Source organism: Panthera leo, chromosome C2 (genome assembly GCF_018350215.1).
Source record: "Panthera leo isolate Ple1 chromosome C2, P.leo_Ple1_pat1.1, whole genome shotgun sequence".
NCBI lineage: Eukaryota > Metazoa > Chordata > Mammalia > Carnivora > Felidae > Panthera > Panthera leo.
The window spans coordinates 44,637,806-44,658,750 of record NC_056687.1 but is presented as its reverse complement, the minus strand read 5'-3'; the positions used below and the strand labels follow the sequence as shown (position 1 = coordinate 44,658,750).

At 35.3% G+C, this 20,945-nt stretch overlaps 1 pseudogene; it reads right to left on the bottom strand.

Annotated features, from left to right (window-relative positions):
• Positions 1 to 758: 758 nt before the first annotated feature.
• LOC122229253 lies at positions 759 to 20,644 on the bottom strand (annotated as a pseudogene).
• Positions 20,645 to 20,945: the final 301 nt, after the last annotated feature.

The following is a 20,945-nucleotide window of genomic DNA, read 5'->3' as shown; positions in this document are numbered from 1 at the left end:
AAAACAAAAACAAAAACAAAAACAAACCACTTTTTTATCTTATGTTGGACTGGCAATCAAGCTAATAAATTTCTTTTACTTTTAGCAGTAATAAGAAGTAAAGAAGTAATTTTGGAATCTCAAATTACTCAGAGTGAAGCACACATAAAGGCATTAGTAAACAAATGCAAATATATGCATCTGGGTGACACAGCCTTCTACAAGAGCAAATTGTGGGATATCTGTAATTGAAAATGAGTATCTTAGGTCATGCAATTGTCACAGATTTTCAAAATTCTAGTTATGCATTGAATTGACTTGGAGAACTCAAAGATTCTGACCTCTTAGAACTTATAATCCAAACAGACTACTAAAATAGGTGGTAGAAACAGATGTAAAAATAATTCAAACTGTATAAAAATATTAACATATAGCAGAAATATGTTTTATATATATATAAATATATATATAATATATATATATTTGTTATATGTTTTATATTTGTATCACATGTATACATGTGGTGTTTCACAGAATCTTTTTGCTATATAATATTAGCAAAAGGCAGTGCTCTTCCTTGCATGGGGTTTTTGTGATGACAAAGGAAGTAGGACAGTGGGGAATCCTGCCCAATCTAGGCTCATCACTGTGGGTGTTGTAGCAGAGGGCCAGCAGAAAGAGGTATGATCCCCATCAGGCCAGTGGGACACTGAGCCTTCAACTTAACCGGAGGTGGCCCTGGGGGATGGGGTAGGCTCAATTTATTTCCTGTTTCTGCTTCAGTACAATACTTTCTCCAGATATGCATTCAGAAATATCCTAGTGGGGTTTAGCTTTTCTCAAATGACACAGAACTTTGAAAAGGCTAGATAGATTTTCTCAAAAGTCCTTCAACATACAGCTGTGGGCCTTGACCGAGGGGGGACTGTCTTCATGATGGTCTCCTAAGCCAGTCAGTAGTCCAGCCATGGCACATCCTTGCATATAACTCGTACATAATGATATCTGTGTAGCAGCTATGCCTCTGGAAGCAAGAACTCAACAGGATGTCATCCCCTGGATGAAGTACACCTCCACAGGGCAGTAGGCCACCATCTTGGGGTGGGCTCCCACAATGACCTTCAGTTCTAGCAAGGCCTCTTTGGTCTTCTCTCTGGGGATGACCCTATTGTGGACATGCTGCTTTAAAAGGCACTTGTAGGTGAAGATCTTATGGCCAAGGTTGCTTCTCTCCTTCTTCCACGTGAACAGGAGCCAAATGGGGTGATTTATCCATCCCACAAGACCCTGCAGGAAGGAACTGATCCAGAGCAAGAACTCTAGTAAAGAGAATCTGATAACATAGTTCCAAAACCAGTTGGCTGAAGAGGAGGGAGGCTTATTGGTGTGGTCCTGGTAGATGACACTGATCTTCTCACGGTGTGGGAACCAGAGGAAAGCAAAAGTATTCAGATTTCTTCAGGTGACTGTCTAGGTTGTCAAGAACCTCTTTCAGGGTTGAGGCGAATGAGATCTCCTGCAACTGGGACTGGGGTGAAGGTGAGGATGACTCCAAGGGAGCCCGGGTGCACCTGCACACCCTGGAACATTTCTGCATTGCTGGACTCGGAACACTCAAGAATGGTCCCATGGACCATTAGCAGGGTCAGTGCCACCACCTGAGTGGCTGGGATGCCATGTTGGATCCTGTATTGTGTGTTCCGGACCCAATGATGATCCATACCGTTATGTCTGACAGGGCTCTCAAGTTGGACAAGGCTAGGCTATGTTTGCCTATCTGTGGGTGCAGGTCAGCTGGGAGAACTGGCAGCTGGCCTCCACATTTCTTTAAACAAAGATCACATTTCTCTTTTTGGGAAAGGTCAAAGTTAAGTGATTAACTCATAAAGAGCTTGATAGCAGATTCAGGGCCTATTTATTGACCTAACCTGAGGTTCTTCACATTCCTCATTTTCCCCCAACAAATTGGTCCTTACCCTTTTTCTGTATTTTCTTCCTACCTCTCCAGTAATATATTATTATGTCCAATCTTGAAAGCAAATACCACAAATATGAACTATTACTAGGCTTATTACTATTGCAGGCATCACAGCGGAATGCAGAGTCCCTATTTAAATGCAGCGTCCTCGATTTTCATGCATTCTCTTTTTTACCTCCCCACGTAATGATCACACACCTGGTTGCAAAAATGCAATTGGTTTAAATGAACAGCACCAACAGGAATGGAAAAAGAAGAAGCAGGATATTGTGGATGCAGAATGGAAAAGGGTGGAAGGTTTTTGTTCTGTCTCTGTGGCAGTAAAGATGAGTGAAGTATTTCCAAATAATTGATGATTATTTTTGTAGTGTCATCATGCTGTCTTTCCCTTCTATGCAGATTTGAGCCATTGCCATTGCAACTAGCATTGCATTTTATCAGGAAAATAAGGAGAAGGAATCACAAATATTAAGAAACTAGATTGAATAAGTTGAAAACGGGGACCAGAGCATTCTTTAATTGACCTTCTGTTTCCCCTATCTCTGGAATTAAAATTCAGTGGGTTAAGACTCTGAAAGAAAAAGAAATAGTACATATAATTACATTTAATCAACTCCAAAATTTCCCATAAAAATAACCAAATGTTACTTTCATAAGACCATTTATTTTCAGAAGAAATTTTAAAAATTGTAGAAAATTCACATTCAGTGCTTAAATGTTAAAATTCTGATTTCTATCTTCCAAAGGGTGAGGAAAAAATTAATGAAAGTAACCATTGATGCTGCCAGATTGGAGTCATCTGTATGTGTGTATATGTATATATATATACATATATATATGCAAATTATATCCTCTTAATCATTTGTGTAGTCATAATTTATAGAAGTTTACAACTAAAATGATTCTTTGCAGGTATGTGAATACATAAAAGGGCTTATAAGCTGTTGTATGCTGGCTCCCCAAATATCACCAACACAATCTCTTCATAAGACAGATTTGAGTTCATTGTTTACCATGGTAAGGGAGAAAACCATCTCAACAGAACTTTGTGAATGCCCCATGGAGGGTAGACAAGATTCAATTTTATTGAGTATTTGCAGTTTGATTTAAGGTGGTATTTCCATGTGGAGAGTGAGGAGGATTGATTAGGGTTAGGTAAGAATCAGGGTATATCTGTCTAGAATTGGTAGAAATAGCAAAGCAAGGATTTGAGAGCTAAATGTTCAGAGTCGTAATAATGTAAACTGTTGATGATTATATTGAAGAATTTATGAGTCTTTCATGAAATTCCTCCTGTAAACAATAAATATATCTTCCTGTATAAGAAAGAGTCTTATGGAATAGTAAAGTTATGCTAATGAAGGTAACGGAATAATAAAATCATGTTATTATAAAAAATATGTTGTGAGAGAGGATAGTTTCAATCCTCAGTGTCCAAACTGTAATTGTTTCCCATCATTTCTTATATATGTTTTATTATTTTCTAATATGCCTGAAACATCCTTTCTAAATCCGTATTTATTTGCTTATTTACTTATTTGAAGTATAGTTGATATATCATTATACATTAGTTTCAGAAATGCCTAAATCATTCTTACTGTTATATTTGAAGCTGCTATCAAGCTTATGTGGTATGAAGCTTATATGATGTTGCTTTCTCTCATTAGAAAAGAACACAAAATCACGGAAAATAATTAGTTACATGGTTTTGAATGTTGTCTTTACTGGTGATATTTATATTTCGTTACTGTCAGGGTAAATCCATTTCTGAGTAGAGTGATACAACACAATAGTTAGAATTGTCCACTTGGGTTGCACCTTTATAAACATAGAGTGAAGAGCTCCACCTAGGGAGAATGTAGGATGGTTGAAAACACAGGGCTTGTATTAGCCTTGGGAAAAAATAATCTAAGATATTTCAAAGATGTAGAAAAATTATGTCAAAGCTGAAGTGCAGGAGCAATTTAGAGTGTATTGGTCTCAGAGTCAGAATTGAAAGATGAAAACCAATTGACAAGCACAATGGCCACAGGTCAGACTGGGCAGGAAATCAAGATCAGAAAATCTTAAGAAAGGTGAAGACAATAAATTTGTTATTTGAACAAGCAGTGTGAACTGTAGAGATTGAGGAAGGAGAATTAGAAATTCCTTTTAGGACAATCTCTTTGTGGTCTTTATACAACATCATGAAGACCTTGATCCTAAGGTCGGACCAAGCTCTGGTCTTGATATCTCCATTATGCTTCAAGACAAATAATGAACCAGTTTTACCTCCCTGGATTTTAACTGGTGTTTTCTAAATTTAAGTCTTTTTTTATATCATCTTTACAACTTTAACACTGTCCAAGTATTTCCTGTCAGAGTGTTTAGTTTTCACTAAATCAACTAACTTTTTAAAACATAGATAAGTATTTTTAAAAATTTTGTGTCATTATTTTTAGAAACATTATCACTTACTATAATAGAAGATAACTATGCAAAATAAATTCTAAGCAAACAAGATTTTAAAATTCCAGTCAAATATTGTTGCCTAACAAAGGCTGTAATAGCAAAGCCTGCTTTCTCTTCCATAAAGGGAGATTAGCAAGTATAAATGAGGTATAAAAAACATAATAACAGCACATTGACATTATCTTTGATGTAATCAGAAGATTGATAGTTGTGTGGATAGCTTTTGTCTATGTATTTCAGTGTTACTTAATGCATGTCAATTTTTTGCACATGTCTCTCATTGCAAAAAAAATTTTTTTTGTAAAGTGTCACTGCATTATCAAGCGATAATAGCACAGTACAATTTTAACCTCTCCACAAAATAATGTACTTTCCTTCATGCTTATAGCCCATATGGCTACCAGAGACATGATAATTTTCCATGAGCTAACAAAATAAGTGATGTCAAATCACAGACACTACTTCTGGTTTTACCCTTCAAAGATGCATTTCTCCGCATATAGCATTGACAGGTAGGGGGTAAGAAAAATCTGATAATGGAGCCCTACTCCTGCTGTTACATGAAACAATAGTCAATGAATATTTATTGTGCATCTATTATGTTGCAAGCATTAGCAATATAGCAAAGACTAAAACTGAAAAAATGCCTGCCTTATATACGACATTGACATACAGCCACAAAACAGACAATAAATAAATATCAAATGAATAAAATACATAATAAAATTTAATACATATAAATATAATCACATAAATGTGTACATAATAAACTGCAAAAAATAAATATAAATAAAATGATGGATGCCAACGCTGATGTTATATAATATCATTACTGTATAGTGCAATTATGAGGATCAATATCTACCCCAGACAATTTTGTACAATCTACATTATTCCAAACACTATCTTCTTTTAGCCCCATATCTAATAATGTCATGTGCTGATTGACATGATTTGCAAAAAGCTTTTGCCTGCATGAGGCTAAGGATATATACTGAGTTCTACTGCAATTACATCTCTAGAAAGACAACAAGTGTTTGAGTCCGTATCTTAATGTACTCAGAAGTTGTTCTTAGAATCTTCTGCTTCTGTCTCCCCCCATCTTTTAAGACTCCTTGGGATTTAAAAGTAGGAAATCTTAAAAGTAGGAAATCTTTCTCATATATATTTGTATTCCTAATAAATAGAAAATAAAGCTCTTGCCACACTGTAGGCCATTAATAGTCTTTGAATAAAGAAGTGAAGGAAGAATAATGATCTATATTACTTGAGTGAGGTCAAAACTTGACGGTAGACAAGTAGAGTAAACTATTTAGGCCTCATTAAACTACAAATGCCCCAGAATGTTAGAAAACTGAATGATTTTCAAGTCCAAATGTCCACTGCTGTGCCTCTGAACTCATGGAGATATTGTCTTTGGAAATCAAATATTGCACTGCCCAAAGTCAGAGTGTTTCCAAAGCAGCTGGTAATCAAACCATGCTTTTATTTTATATGCTGTATTTTATAGCATGCTTTTAATTTGAGGGTAAAGAAAAAAAAGGTAAGGAGTATGAATCCTAGGTCTTTAGAAGAGACATGTGGGAACATGTAACAGTAGCTCAGTCTTATTGCCTAATATCCAACCTTTGGTCAGATGGTTTCCTTACATATCCCATGATTACATGGTCCAACATATTAACTGAGAATTCTTCACTCCAAATGCATCATTTGGTTCTACAATTTTGTCTGTTCCCATCTTACTGTGACATCAACATATAACTCCTCACTTGATCTTAGTTTGAAAGTGATACTCTGGTGCACTTGGTGATTCTTTTCTCTTATGTCCTATTTGCTTTTCTCCCAATTTCATATCCTAATGCTTATCTTTGCTAATCTTCAACACTTTCATGTTATAACAGCCTATGGATGCCCCTCACTCATAGTGAGGCAGTGTCTTCTAAGGGCTTCCAGTTGAAGACTGCAACACAGGCAGAGGATTAGGTCTTCTGGGTTTTCATAGAGGTCTAATTACTTCTTGTGGCTGACCTTTATTAGTAAGTATCAATTAGTGTGGTTTTTCCTTGATTCTAATCTCCTTGATGTTTTGCTGGAGTATAGAAAGATAATTTGAGGTTAACAGTTGACTTCAGGATGTGTTTGCTTCCTAATCCTATCCTCAGAGACATCCTTTGTAGATTTGATTACTGACATTTACAACAATCTTTGAACTCTGGTAATGTCAGATAAAAGAATTTAACATTAGCTCCTGATTACTGAGAATAAGTTTTTCAGGGCTTTCTTTTCCTGTAGATCATAACCACAAAGTTTTAGTATCTGCCTTAAAACAAACACGTATTTTCTTGTTTTTATAGAAAAAAAATTAAAGGATCCGTAGTTTGGGAAAAAGATGTCTTTTATCTCTCTTCCATTAAAAATTGTGTTGTTTTTTTTTTTTTTGGTTAAGAACTTTCAGGCTTTGTAAATCCTTCATAAATTTTCAGAATGTACATATTACATATTTATATACAAATATACTGTGTATAAATATTTATAAATATTTTCAATTTGAAGTTATTTGTTATTTTCTCCATGGAAGGAGAATGAATTGATAGAAGAAATGCACATGACTGTAGCTGTAATGTCAGCATAATATTCACATATTTGGCAAATTCTTTCGTATTTTAGAATAGAGCCCATGTGGCAGAGCATAAGTGCTTAGATAGGTAAGAAAGAATTCTGAATTGGAGGAATGGGTATGATCTCTATAAGAACAAAGTGAAATATGGTATGATGGGATTAGACATTGTGCCAACTTCAATAATTATGAATAATGTTAATATTAATGGACATGAGCTGGCAGACTCATTGACCAACAGTTTTGTGGAGAGAAAGTAGAAGCACTGCTTGGCTAATAATTATTAAGATAGTAATGAACTCAAAGTTCCAGCTGAATGCTGGTCTCTATAAAGTAATTTTTTCTATCCTGAGCTTTATCACTGATAGTATCTGATATAGTGGAATTTCCGTATATGAAAAGATTATGTCTGTCCATATGGTTGGGGCAACTAGGGCACTGGTCTTAAAGTTGTGTTTATACAATAAGCATACCAAGTTGTGTTTTCACAATAAGCATGCTATTTTTACTTATATTCTGCATTTGCTTGGGTATTGGTGTGTTTTGGGGGGTTCTTGTGAAGCTTATGGCAAAAGCTAAGTCCTTTCTAAGTTAGCCTCTGTGAGCCACCTGATCTCAATAAGGGAAGCATTCATCGCTGACTAAATTTAACAACCAGCCTAGTTCTGGTTGCAGTAGATACAAATAGTCCTAACTTTGCAGTTTGGATAAGAACAAATTTCATTCACAACACTTTAGTTAACCCCGGCCCTTTGAAAATATGATTCAAATTTCAGTTACTACAGTACATTATCTGTGAATCATCACATAAAGTGCAAACATTGCTCCTACCTCTTCAGCCCACAAATCTCTATGTAAATAATTGGTGCATATCAGAATCAGTGACCAATCACATCACTTCTTTCAGAGTCTGTTAGTGATTGGCCACTGTGTGTGTGTTATTCAGTTCACACACAGAAAGCAAAGCTATAGTCACATTGCCTCTTTGTTTTCCCTGATAAACTCAGATGGCATTTTACAAGATGGATAATCAAAAGAGGAAACTGGCCAACAAAGATAATGCAGCAAAACAACAAAAAATGATAATGCTGGAAGTAGAATATTGTATAAATAAAATTCTAGAAAAGCCTGAGAGCCTTTAGGAGAATCTAGTGAGGCAAACTCATCAATGCAAATGAAGAAAGTGGTTATGATAAAAAGAATCAAAATATCTCAAAGGAACTGACACTGGCCAATAACTTCACATTTAAAGGAACTTTGAAGATATTTCATGACCTTGAAAATAGAAAGGATAAATGTTTGAAACTGATCAAAACTTAGAAGGGAATAAGACACTTTTCCAAGTCATAGAAAAGATACTTGCTCCATACTGTAAGATACATGATGAAAAGAAGGCAAACACTATTCAAACTCCTGACATTTTTTTGTAAGAGTGAGTGGGGGCAGAGGGAGAAGGAGAGAGAGAATCTCAAGCAGGCTCCACATTCAGTGCAGAGCCTGATGCTAGGCTTGGTCCCATGACTCTGTGATCATGACTTGAGCCGAAATCAAGACTCAGATGCTCAACAGACTGAGCCTCTTAGGTACCCCTTGACGTGTTTTTATGAAGAAATAAAAACACTTTAATTCTTAATGTTTTACAGCATATAAAATAAATATTGGTTTTACTATTTTTTACTATTTTTTTACTATTAGTTTACTATTTTTAAAGGTCATGGGCTTATGTACTATAGTTTTCCCCATTTTTAGTAAGATCATTTAGCACAGTTAAGCTTGCAGAGTATTGTACTGCACTTTTACATACAGCAAGGACTGCTGATACTTTTTAAAATGTATAAATACTGGCTAATATCTGGTTTAAATTATGTTACAAATTAAATCTTTTTCTTCCAAATCAAATATTAATAGCTAGTGTTAATGAGTTGGATATTGGCAGATAAATATCTGGAAGAAAACATATTAGAAATACCCCTATGTACTACAAGTACTGAAACAAATTACTATGCTTTACCTTGGAGAATACATTAAACGTAATTATGTTCTTTTTTTTTCACTATTTCCCAACACAATTTGATTAAATAATTTACTTTTCCTTATGCACAATTTGAAAACACTGGTGATCTTTCATAAACTAGGACAACAAATACATGCACTTAGTAATGATTTTCCGTTTGTACTGTAACACAAGCTGTAGTGGAAAAATATAATTGAGGGATGAATACAAAATATAGCAACTTTTGTTGCCCTCTGAAAACTATGCTATTATGTGACTTTTACTAATACCACTATTCCTACACCATGGCTGCAGCTATTTTTTCCCTTTCTCAAGTGGTAGATAATTCTATATTTTTCTCTGAATATGATTCTGATAGGAACACCAAAATAATCATCAAAAAATTCCAAATGGAAAAAGTCAAAGAAAAACTTCAAGAACATGTACCTGAATTCTGAATTCTTTTCCTAAATATCAGTTTAAATAGCCAAAGAAGCAAGGTTTTTCTGACTTTGAAACTTTCCCCACTATGAAATCCTGAACTCCATTCTCTACAGAGGCAAAGGACTAAAACAGCAACTTAAGCCTTTGTTTGTTAGAGTCAGAAAACTGCTTTTCTTTTTCTCTTTTCTTTCTTCTAAGATTGTATTTCTTTATTTTTAATGTTTATTTATTTATTTTTGAAAAAGAAAGAGAAAAATAGTGAGCTCATGAGCAGGGAAGGAGCAGAGAGAAAGAGGGAAAGAGAATCACAAGCAGACTCCACAGCATCTGTCCAGAGTCTGATGTGGGGCTGGATCTCATGAACTGCGAGATCATGACCTAGGCCAAAATCAAGAGTTGGATGCTTAACTGACCGAGCCACCCAGGTGCCTCTCAAGATTTTATTTAAATTCAAGTTAGTTAACATATTGTACATAGTGTAGTATTGGTTTCAGGAGTAGAATTTAGGGATTCATCATTACATATAACACCCAGTGCTCATCCCAACAAGTGTCCTCCTTAATGACCAACACCCATTTAGCCCATCCCCCCACTGACCTCTTCTCCGGCAACCCTCAGTTTGTTCTCTTTATTTAAGAATCTCTTATGGTTTGGATCCCTCTCTCTTTTTATCTTATCTTATTTTTGCTTCCCTTCCCCTATGCTCATCTGTTTTGTTTCTCAAATTCCACATGTGTGACTGACTCATTTCGCTTAGCATACTACACTCTATTTCCATCCGTGTCATTGAAAATGACAAGATTTCATTCTTTTCGATGGCTGAGTAATACCTTTCTCCCTAATTCCAGACCTGATTCCCATGATGGAAATCAAGAACATCCAGAATTAGGGTCATGATTCTGAAGGCAACCAAAGTAGCTTCCCCACTGCCTCTCAAAATTGTTCCTAATCTTTGAGCCCAGTCTTCCAAAGCATCTGAGCAGTGATAGGAGCCATTCAAGGAAGCGTCCCCATTCTTCTTGGATCATGATAGGCTTTGCCAGAAATCACATTGAAATTTTAAGATATATATGAGTTTATAGCTGTAAAAGAAAACTGCACTGCATTCCATATATATTCTTTAGAATTTGATCCAGCTCCCTGTTTGTGTAGAACCTTTGATTCTTATTCTGTACTCTAGGTGTGCATGAAATGTCACCTTATGAACTGATCTAGTTCTATCCTGCTAAGATAGGCCTATCACACAAAATGCAGAATACTTAGTTAAATTTAAGTTTCAGATAAGCAACAAAATATTGTTAAGTATAAATATGTCTTATGAAACATATAGGACATACTTATAATAAGACTTTGGGTTTGTTTTCACCAACCCCTAGACTATTTGAGTAAAACAGACTCATACTTTTTGTTATAAACTTATTCTGATCATCTTGCCTAATTGAAAACACAGAACTACAGTGGTGCCTGACTGGCTCAGCTGGTGGAGCTTGTGACTCTTGATCTTGGGTTGTGGGTTCACAATTAGGTATAGAGATTACATAAATAAATCTTAAAAAAAAAAAAAAAAGAAAACACAAAAATACAAACTGTGGTGAATTTGAGACGAAATAAATGTATAGGACCTCTCTCTTTCTTTCTCTGTAAGTGCAGGTGTATGTATAATATATATTATATAAGTAAGAACTAAAAGTATAAATTTTCTTTAAAGAGATGGTCATTTCAGATGATTTCTATATGTACATTCTATTAGAAATTGTATGAGAAGGGGTTAAAAAAAACGGAGATAGGACCGGTGTAATAGCAATGAGGAAGAAGTGACATTTCTCTGAGTATATCCTTTTTTGTGGCTCTGGACTCTTAGAACCATGGTGCTATAGCTCATAAGTTTCTTTATGTTTCTAAGCAAACAAACAAAGCCAACCAGATTATTGGGGGAATAAAAACAGAATATGAACACTAAAAAATAAACCTAAGTAAATTGAAAATTAAAAACAAAACCACACTTAAGTGGGTAGGGAAGTGGTGCCTGGGTGACTGAGTCAGTTAAGTGTCCAACTTGCGTTCAGGTCATGATCTCTTGGTTCATGAATTTGAGCCCCACATTGGGCTCTGCTATCAGCACAGAGCCCACCTTGGGTCCTCTGTGCCCTCTTGTGCTCTCAATCTCTCTCTCTCTCACACAAATAAATAAACATGAAAAAAAAAAACTCCCATAAAAAAATGAAGTGGGTAGGGAAGAAAACAAAAAAACTTTATTAACTTTGGAAAACTATCTTAACTGTAAACCTAAATGCAAAAAGAACTATACATAAAATGCTGTAATCTAGTTAGTAAATATGCTTCTCACAAATAGACGGATAGGTAGGTAGGTAGATAGGAAGGCAGATAGACAGATAAAGAAGTATAGATGTGTGCTTATGCATGGATTAGTGTGCATGCATACATTTCCTGGATATGTTTACTGAAAGTAGATAGAAGCAACGACATCCCAGTAGTGAGCATAAAAAGAACCCAGTAGATTCCAATAAAAGGAACTGTGGATTCTTTAAGAAGTAGTTGATTCCAGGGCTCAGGCAGGGAAAATATAATATGAGCTTGATATATCTTGTCCAGAAAGTATGAAAACTCTTAATAAAATATGGAAACCTGTTGATAGAACACAGGAGTCAACCACAAGGAGTTCCTCATGATCAAAGCTAGAACAATTTGAGCAATAAAATGCATAATAATGGAATTTTATTTTAACCATAAAACAGAATGAATATCATCAGTATATTCATAAGATATAATCAATATATATTATTTATAATGGCATAAATAAGTAATTAAATACATAAGTGAATTAGGTATCTCAGCCAGCCAGTTAAATTCTCCTTGTTTTTTCCATTTGGAGATGATCTTTGTTGATTATTGTCTCCAGTGGTCATATCTGATTGGAATAGTAAAGTGTCTATATCCACTGTAGAATATTTGGCTTTTAATATTTGACTGAAATATCTAGTCATATTTTCTTTAACATGGACAGTTACTTAAATGCATACAGGCATACAAATAGGTAACTCCAAAAGGAAATTGTCTATTGCCATTTAATCAATGAGACATATGGCACTAGTATTTCTAGAAGTGTCTGATATGATTCTATAATAAATAAATATAACTCTATAAGAGTTATATTTTATATACTGCATGATTTGAAATTTGCCATTGCAAAGGACACTCCATGTAATTCAAGAAACTGCCAGTATATGGGGAAGAGCTATATGGACATAAAGGCAGAGTAAACTAGCATTATCTTAAGTTCTCTTTAATGAAACTTAAAATACCATCAATAGTACTATTTTTTTTAACAAAAAATCATCCTGTAATGATAAGCTTTAGGAAATATTATAATTTAAAACCAAAATTCAAAAAAGCAAGATATATATTGTAACTGTTACAATTCATCTGCTTTTACTGTAAGTATCACAACTAGGTCAAAATCATAATTTTTTTTTACTATTTTTCAGGGTCAGAGGAAACTTGAGACATGTTTAGGTTCACTCAACAAACACTTGAAATCTCTGTTGTAACTTGGGGGCTCTGTTTTCGGAAAATTCCATGTTACTTTGATTATTTGAGAATTATAAGTTTTCGTTTTCATACTTCTGGTTTTGTTATATCTTTGTTACATTTCCCATTCTTAATTTATTTTGATGGCCTCATTTCTTAGCTTCTTAAAGCTTTGTGACAGATTGTTTATTGTCATCAACATCCAATCTCTCATTTTTCCATAGTAACAGTTATAAACAGGCCACATGGTTGACCAAATTAGACACTGTTTTTCAGCTTCTCATGCATTTTAGGTGTGGACATTTGACTAAGCTTTGATCAGCAGAAGTGAACAGAAGTGCCTTCAGTCATCATCAGGTCTCCTTAAAAGGAATAAGCATGAACTTCTTAATTCCTTTTTTCCCTTCTCCTTGGTTGGCAGGTGATTAAAAAAAAGGAGTAGCTGGTTTGGATTCACACATGGAAGTCATATGTTAAGAATGACAGTGCCACTCTGATGAGGGAGCATAAAGCAAGCTGAGGGCAAAGCATAAGCTAGCCCTCCCCATCCAAGGTGGGGTGTGTGATACTCAGGCATTCCTGGCTGCCCAAGAACAAAAGAAAGGAAAGAAAACAAATGGGTAGCTGATAGACATCACTGTCAAACAGGACATGAGTTTCCATCAGTTTACAAATATTTTAGTAAGTTACAAGAAAAAGGCAATCTTAATCAATAGCCTAATCTCCAGAAACCTATAGACTCAGTTTCCTGGGGCCCCTAATATCACCTTCCCCTCCATAGTGATGCGGGGAATAAAGGCAAGAAGTAAACGGCAGGTAAAATTAAATTTCTTTATAACCTGCATCTCATTGACAACTACTTGAGGCAAATACAGTGTATAACATTTCTCCAGGAAACCCCTACTCTCTTAATGTTAATGCCTGCTAGAGGAAAAACAACCTTAGCTTGACAATAGCAAAGCCTCAGGTATCTCATGAGTCCTCTTTAGCATATGAAAGTGCTTCTGGAGGCATCCCTTTTGCTTTTACCTCCCACAACTGCATAGTATATTACCAGTCACTCCTCACAACCCCAGTGCAGCTCTTTCTGTCCACAGATCCTGTCCCCATGCTTTAAAAAAAATTACCTTTTTTGCACCAAAGAAATCTCAAGAATTCTTTCTTAGCAGTCGGCTGTGGACAACCACCACTCCAAAACCCATCAACTCTACTTTGTCTGTACCTCTTACTAGTGTACTCTAACATTAGAAATAATATTATAACATTAGAAATAAACTTCTATTTAATTAAAGTGACTAGTATATCATCCCTGCTTAAAGCAGACTAACCAACACCCTAATAATTTACCAAATATTTAGCTAGGACTATTACAGTACTTGAGTATATGTTTGTGTACATACATTGTGGAAATACATGGTGATGAAGTTTTGGAGTGATGGTGGGGTGGTCCGGAGCTGACAGCCAAGAAAGAATTCTTGAAGAAGTCTTTGGTGCAAAAAGGTGATTTTATTAAAGCATGGAGACAGGAGCCATGGGCAAGAAGAGCTTCACTGGGGTCATAACTGGTAACTGATTACATACCCTCAGGTTGGGAGGGGTTAGGGAGAGATTAAGTCTCTAAGGAATTTTGGAAGCAAGGTTTCCAGGACCTTGAGGGGCTAGCTTTTGCTAGGCAAATGCCATTTATTATTGTTTAGTAAAACCTCAGTCATGAGACCCTTCAGATGTATATCAGGTGGCCATAAGTTTGGAGTATGATGACCGTACTTGGGAGAGTTGAGATAAAGGAAGTTTCCAAAGGAATTTTTATATGCTAAAGTAGACTAACAGGATCCTTGAGGTAGGGATAATGTTGAACTAAGATTCTCTTTTGACCCCAGCAAAGTGTCATCATGAAGGCACCTGAGCTCCTAAAGGGAGGTCACTCTGCTGGTTTCAGAGACTTGTCAATGGGCTATAGGCAGTAAGGGAATTTAATTTTTTATTTGCCTTAGTTTCCCACATTGCCATGGCAAGCACTTAAACCCCTTTCCTTTGCTCTTGTGTAGCTAGGACTGTCTGAGGAATATCACACATATTCTACCTGTGGGGAGGAGGGGTGATGCTAGCTTATACTTTGCCCTCAGCTTGCATTATGCTCCCTCATCACATGGGATCTGAGTTAGAGAGAGGAAATTATTTTTCTGTATACACCATCTTTTCTTATCTTTGCTCATGGTCTGAAGATGGTAACATTGAACAAATGATTAAACATTGCCAGCTCTATAGTAACTACCATTTAAGATAGCTTCTGGGAGTTTAGCAACTCCCTCTTCTTCCCTTGACACTCATGGTGTCCCTGGCAGCCACATCTCTGCTAATGTGACCCACCCCCACGTTACAACAAGTTACAAGAATGACCCAGCTGGGAACTCTTGCCACCACCTCATTCAGTCTGTTTTCTGGTAATTTGAAATTTTGAATAGAGATCTGAACACAGAGGTGTTGAAGCTTGGTTTGTGAAATATTTCCTTGGATTAGTGAGCTAAGTGTATCATCTCCCACTGAGATTATTGGTTTCAATGACTTGCGACCAAATAAAAATCAACATTTCCAAGACCCAATTCTATGTTTTGTGGTGCTTAGGAAATCCTCGCTCTTTGCTAATGTGTGTTTTCTATAACAACGGAGATCAACCTCTAAGTACTCTCAGATTCCATCTCCTAAGACAAAAAGGCTGTCCAAGCAAGTATCCAACTATGTTTTCATTCTGCTCCATTCTTTCATCAGAAAGCGAATTATTACTATTGTCATTATTCTTTGTCTCCCCTTGCTCCCGTTTTAGGGGTCTTTATTTTGTCTATCTTATAAGGTTGTTTTTTTTTTTTAGATAGACACTGATATTTCATTGAAAAATAGTATGAAAAAATAGATATTTTTAACTTTCAGAATAATAGTTGCATGACATCAGACATAGAATTTTTATTCATGTTTTTATTTTATTTTGTTTTTTCATTTTTGAGAGAGTGTGCATGTATGTGTGTGTGGGTGCATACAAGCTGGGGAGGGTCAGAGGAAGAGGGAGAGAATTTTAAGCAGCCTCCATGCTCAGCACCTGTAAGATCATGTATGACCTGAGCCAAAATCAAGAGTCTGGTGCTTAACTGACTGAGCCACCCAGGCCCTCTCAAATATAACATGTTTTTCATATTAGGCTATAAATCACTATGTGTAAGTGCATACATGTGAAGAAACAGAAATAAACCCAAATATATTCACCTATATCAGTAAAAAAAAAAAAAAAAAAAAGAAAAAAGAAAAGAAAATCAAATACCTGGCACATAAATAAGACTCATTTAAATAACATTCTTATAATAAAAAGATGAGGAAAATATTTTGTGACTTTATATGTAATTTTTCTTTCAATTAGGGGACCGTACAAGTTTTTTGCATCATTATAAGATTAGTGTATATGAAAAGGAGTGTGATGTGAAAGGATCCCAAAGTCATAAACTTTAAGAACAGCACCAGCCACAGATACTTTATACTATCTTGGATAAGGACAGGGCTTCCTTTTTCAGAGCGTCTAATGTTTCACATATAAAATGGGTTAATTTTTCAGCTAGCTGTTACTTTTATTTTAGCTTTCAGTAATGTTTATCAGTCTTTTATTTTTTGTAATTTGGGAAGAAGAAAAATAAAGTAGCAGTAAATGTGTATACTTTTATTCCATGGTAATAGTGGTAAAGATGAGCAGAATAATCACTGCACTCAAACTGGTTACTGTATTACTGTATTCTCGTTTTGTATAAGTTATTAGAAACATGGGGCGTCTGGGTGGCTCAGTTGGTTAAGCGTCTGACTTCAGCTCAGGTCATGATCTTGTGGTTTTTGAGTTCGAGCCCAGCATGGAGCTCTGTGCTGACAGCTCAGAGCCTGGAGCCTGCTTCAGATTCTGTCTCCTCTCTCTCTGCCCCTCCCCCACTCACACTTTGTGTCTCTCTCTCTCTCCCAAAAAATAACCATTAAAAAAAATACCTTCTATTACTTAGTGGAATCTTTGGGGGATGATGTGGAATTAAGTAGTGTTTTAACTGAAGATACATACCATCTCTTTAATGGGGACAGGTTTTGTGTATGGGTATTTAAAATCTTCCCCAGAAATACTTGGGGTGTTATAAGTAAGTTGAGATGTTAGGTGGCTTTCATATCTTTCCTCTTGGTTTACAACCTCCTGTTCTCATGGGAACTGGCCCTTCCTGGACAGGCTTAGGGAAGAAATGAGAATATCATTCTCTCTTATCTCCGAGGGGAGTATGAGTAAAATCTGTGTCTCTTTTAAGCTTTCAGGAATTATGGGAACCTTTCTTGAAATGAAGGGATCATTGAAATTGTGCATAGAAGAACTGATTTCTGGCACTTTCTCACATGTCTTCTTCACCCTCCACCTCAGGTTCATTTTGTTAAGTGATCAGAAACATGTCCTTCTTCCTGTCTGAGTGACTGCCTCTGAGTACTTATTTGATGTTTACCAATTGAGCTTAAGGGTGGAGGAACAGATTATTCCCAATAATTGTACAAACCATAGAATGTTTTAGAAAATCAAATTCTCTGCCTAGGTTATCACTATATTTCAAGTACACACAGTAGTGCCTGGTTACAAAAGGTACCGAATGTTAAATTTATGAATAAATGAATTAATGGAATCAGATGTAAGAGAAAGAAAGTATTACATGATTCAAATGTTAATTGGTATCTTATTGTGGTTACCCAGTATTATAGAGTATTAATAGTATTAAAGAGACACATGCCAGGCAGAGTGTGAAAGCCATGAAACTGCCCCACTATGAAATTCTGAGCACTAGTTACACATCTTTTCTCTGACTACCTCCTTAGCTCCCAATTTTACTTACCAATCTTCTCTTCTGTTGGTAAAGGCTTTGTTTAGGTCTATTACCATTCTCCAGTCTAAATTAGATGAATTTCACACTCATGTTGCCGGGCCAAGTGTCTTCCACCCTGTTCTCTCATTGATTTCATCTCACTCTCTTAATTCATTTATTTTTCAATAATCTATTTAATCTATCTGTCATCTGTCTGTATATAGTTAGGGAGGCAGCGTATGATAGAAGTAAAGAGCAGATGTCCTGGAGCCTAATAGCTACTGGTTCAATTTCCAGCTCTGTCATTTACTACTTGTTTTGGAATTTGGAAATATCTATGTGCTTCAGTTTTCTCACAGGTAAAATGGACATAACAATAGTATGTAGTAAGTAAATTAGTTAATATATATATGACCCTCTGGGGCACCTGGGTGGCTAGTCGGTTGAGCATGCGACTTCAGCTCAGGTCATGATCTCACTGTTCATGAGTTTGAGCCCTGCATTGGGCTCTGTGCTGACAGCTCAGAGCCTGCAGTCTGCTTTGGATTCTGTGTCTCCCTCTCTCTCTGCTCCTTCACTGCTTGCGCGCGCTCTCTCTTTCTCTAAAAAATAAATAAACATTAAAAAAATTAAAAAAATATATATATATATATGACCCTTAAAGTAGGGTATAAATGTATAAGTCAATGATGTTAGCTACATCTATTTCCAGTTATTTGGTATCACTCTTTGTAAATTGTTTTTCTAATTTAATTAGAGAGGTTTGGGAAGATTTCTGGAAACTCTGGGTACTGCTATATTATTTCATAAAAATGCTAATAAGAGTCATAAAATAATATTAAATATGCTTGAACTTATTTAAAGTTCTGGACTTTATATAGTTTTCCACTTAATCCTCCAGAATGTCTTATGAGTTGATACTATTATTTATATTTTAGTAAAGAAACTAACAGTTATATAACCAAACTCATGATGTATCTGAAACTTAGGCTCAGATCTGTCTTATTCAAAACATAGGTTAAGTTATGCTTAATGTAGTATATTGTTATGATAAAGCATAAATAATAATTTGTTAGGGATAACATAAAGATTATTTCCCTATTGCAAGGTAGATTGGAGAATAACCTGTAAGTTTTGAACATTAAACTTTTGTCATAACCAAGTTTATATAGAGATTCATGTGTGCTATAGATCAAGTTATATATCATTTTCAAAATATAAATACACAGTATAAATTTTCTATAATAAGTTAAATATGGTTCTTTGTTATCTGATACTATAGCTATGATGAAATTCTATTGTTCTAATAATCAGTGTATCCATATCTACATGTCTGTCTTTATATTTATCTGTCTACTTATCTTGTTTCTTTACATATCATAGTTGAGAATTAGTATAATCTGTAGATCAATACTCTTAAAAATAACTTCCTCTCATTCATTTGTTTTTGCAATTTTGCTTTTGTTGCAAATCTGCTTGCAAAATACACTTTTATTTGCAATCTGCTTGCAAAATACACATAATCAGTAGTATATATTCAGGGAAGTTTTCTTCCCTCAAGTGTGTGCTACAAATAAATCCAAATAAATTTCAGAAACTTTTCAGATTCACAAAGAACATTACCATGATGCATATTTTAAGAAGTACTGCAAAAAAGAACTATCTAATTCCTTTATTTTCAACACTTCTTAAACTTAAGACTGTTTCAGAGTTTCATGTTCATTAACCTGTGGAACCTTAGGGAATTTCAGTTCAGATATTTGTTACTCAGGCTATATTGTCGCCATGAATTTACTTGAGTATTATTGATTTGTAAAGTGCCTGAAGTTGGTTAAAATCATAATTTTGAGTTTTAATGATATAATTACATGTTTAGGTTATTTATTTATTTATTTATTTATTTATTTATTTATTCATTTTGCTCTTTGGTATATGAAAATATAATAAAGTTAGAGGTATTTGAACCAAGTAAAAACTATCACAGAAGGATCTCGGGTATAAAACTACAAATCATTACTTTCTGGGCCATTAAAGCACAGGTGAAAATTATGTTAATGTAACATCATGAATTATTGATACTTTGTCTACTCTGAAAAGTTACTGTTTCAAATTTATAAACAGAGCATAGAAGCATTTTAAGGTAAAATCAATGTCTTCTTGAAGGTCAGTTTATTAAAGATATTACATATTAATGAGATGTTAGTTAGGCCTATCAGTTTTGGTAGATCTGCTGCTTCCCCAGGTACCAAATTTCATAGATAATTTATAAATTCACCGGAATTTTTTTTATAGTAATGTTCTGAGGGTACTAAGCCTGTCTCATTGAAGACTTTATAGTAACCTCACTAGGGCCATTTTTTGGCAAGGAGAACACATATTTTTCTTAAAACCAACTACCTTTTGTGGCAATTTGACCAATAACTGGTGTCATATCTCAGCATGTTTCATGATAACAATTATAAATTTTGGCTCAGGAGGACGAGACATAACCTCCAAAATAATTGTGAATATGATCATACTTAGCTCAGTGACTTTAAATATCATCCATAAGCATACTATTTTCAAATTTTTATTTTCATCCTGGGCATGTCTCCTAAGATCCAACTGTGCTCTACTTGAATGTACATTAAATTTCTCAAACTTAACATGTCCAGAATAGAACTCCTCATTTCATCCACCTAACCTGCTTCTCCTGCAAGCGCTCTCATCTCAGCATATGGGAACTTGTTTCTTCCAGTTGGCAAGGGGGTGGGAAACCCCACTGTATCCATCCTTGGCTTCTTTTATACTTCATCATTAATCCATTAACATAGCCTGGATATATCACCATCAAAATAAATCCAGAATCACAGCACTTAGCACTATTAACACTCATACACTTTCACAAGTCACCAGCACTTCTTGCCTGAACTGCTGGAGAATTCTGCTCACATCTCTCCCTGCTTCCATCATTTTTCCCTTTCAGGCTATTCCTAACTCTACCCAGAGAAATTCTTTAAAATTGTAAGACAGATCATGTCTTTCCTCAGATTAAAACCATTCACTGTTTTTCATCTCCCTTAAAGGAAAAGA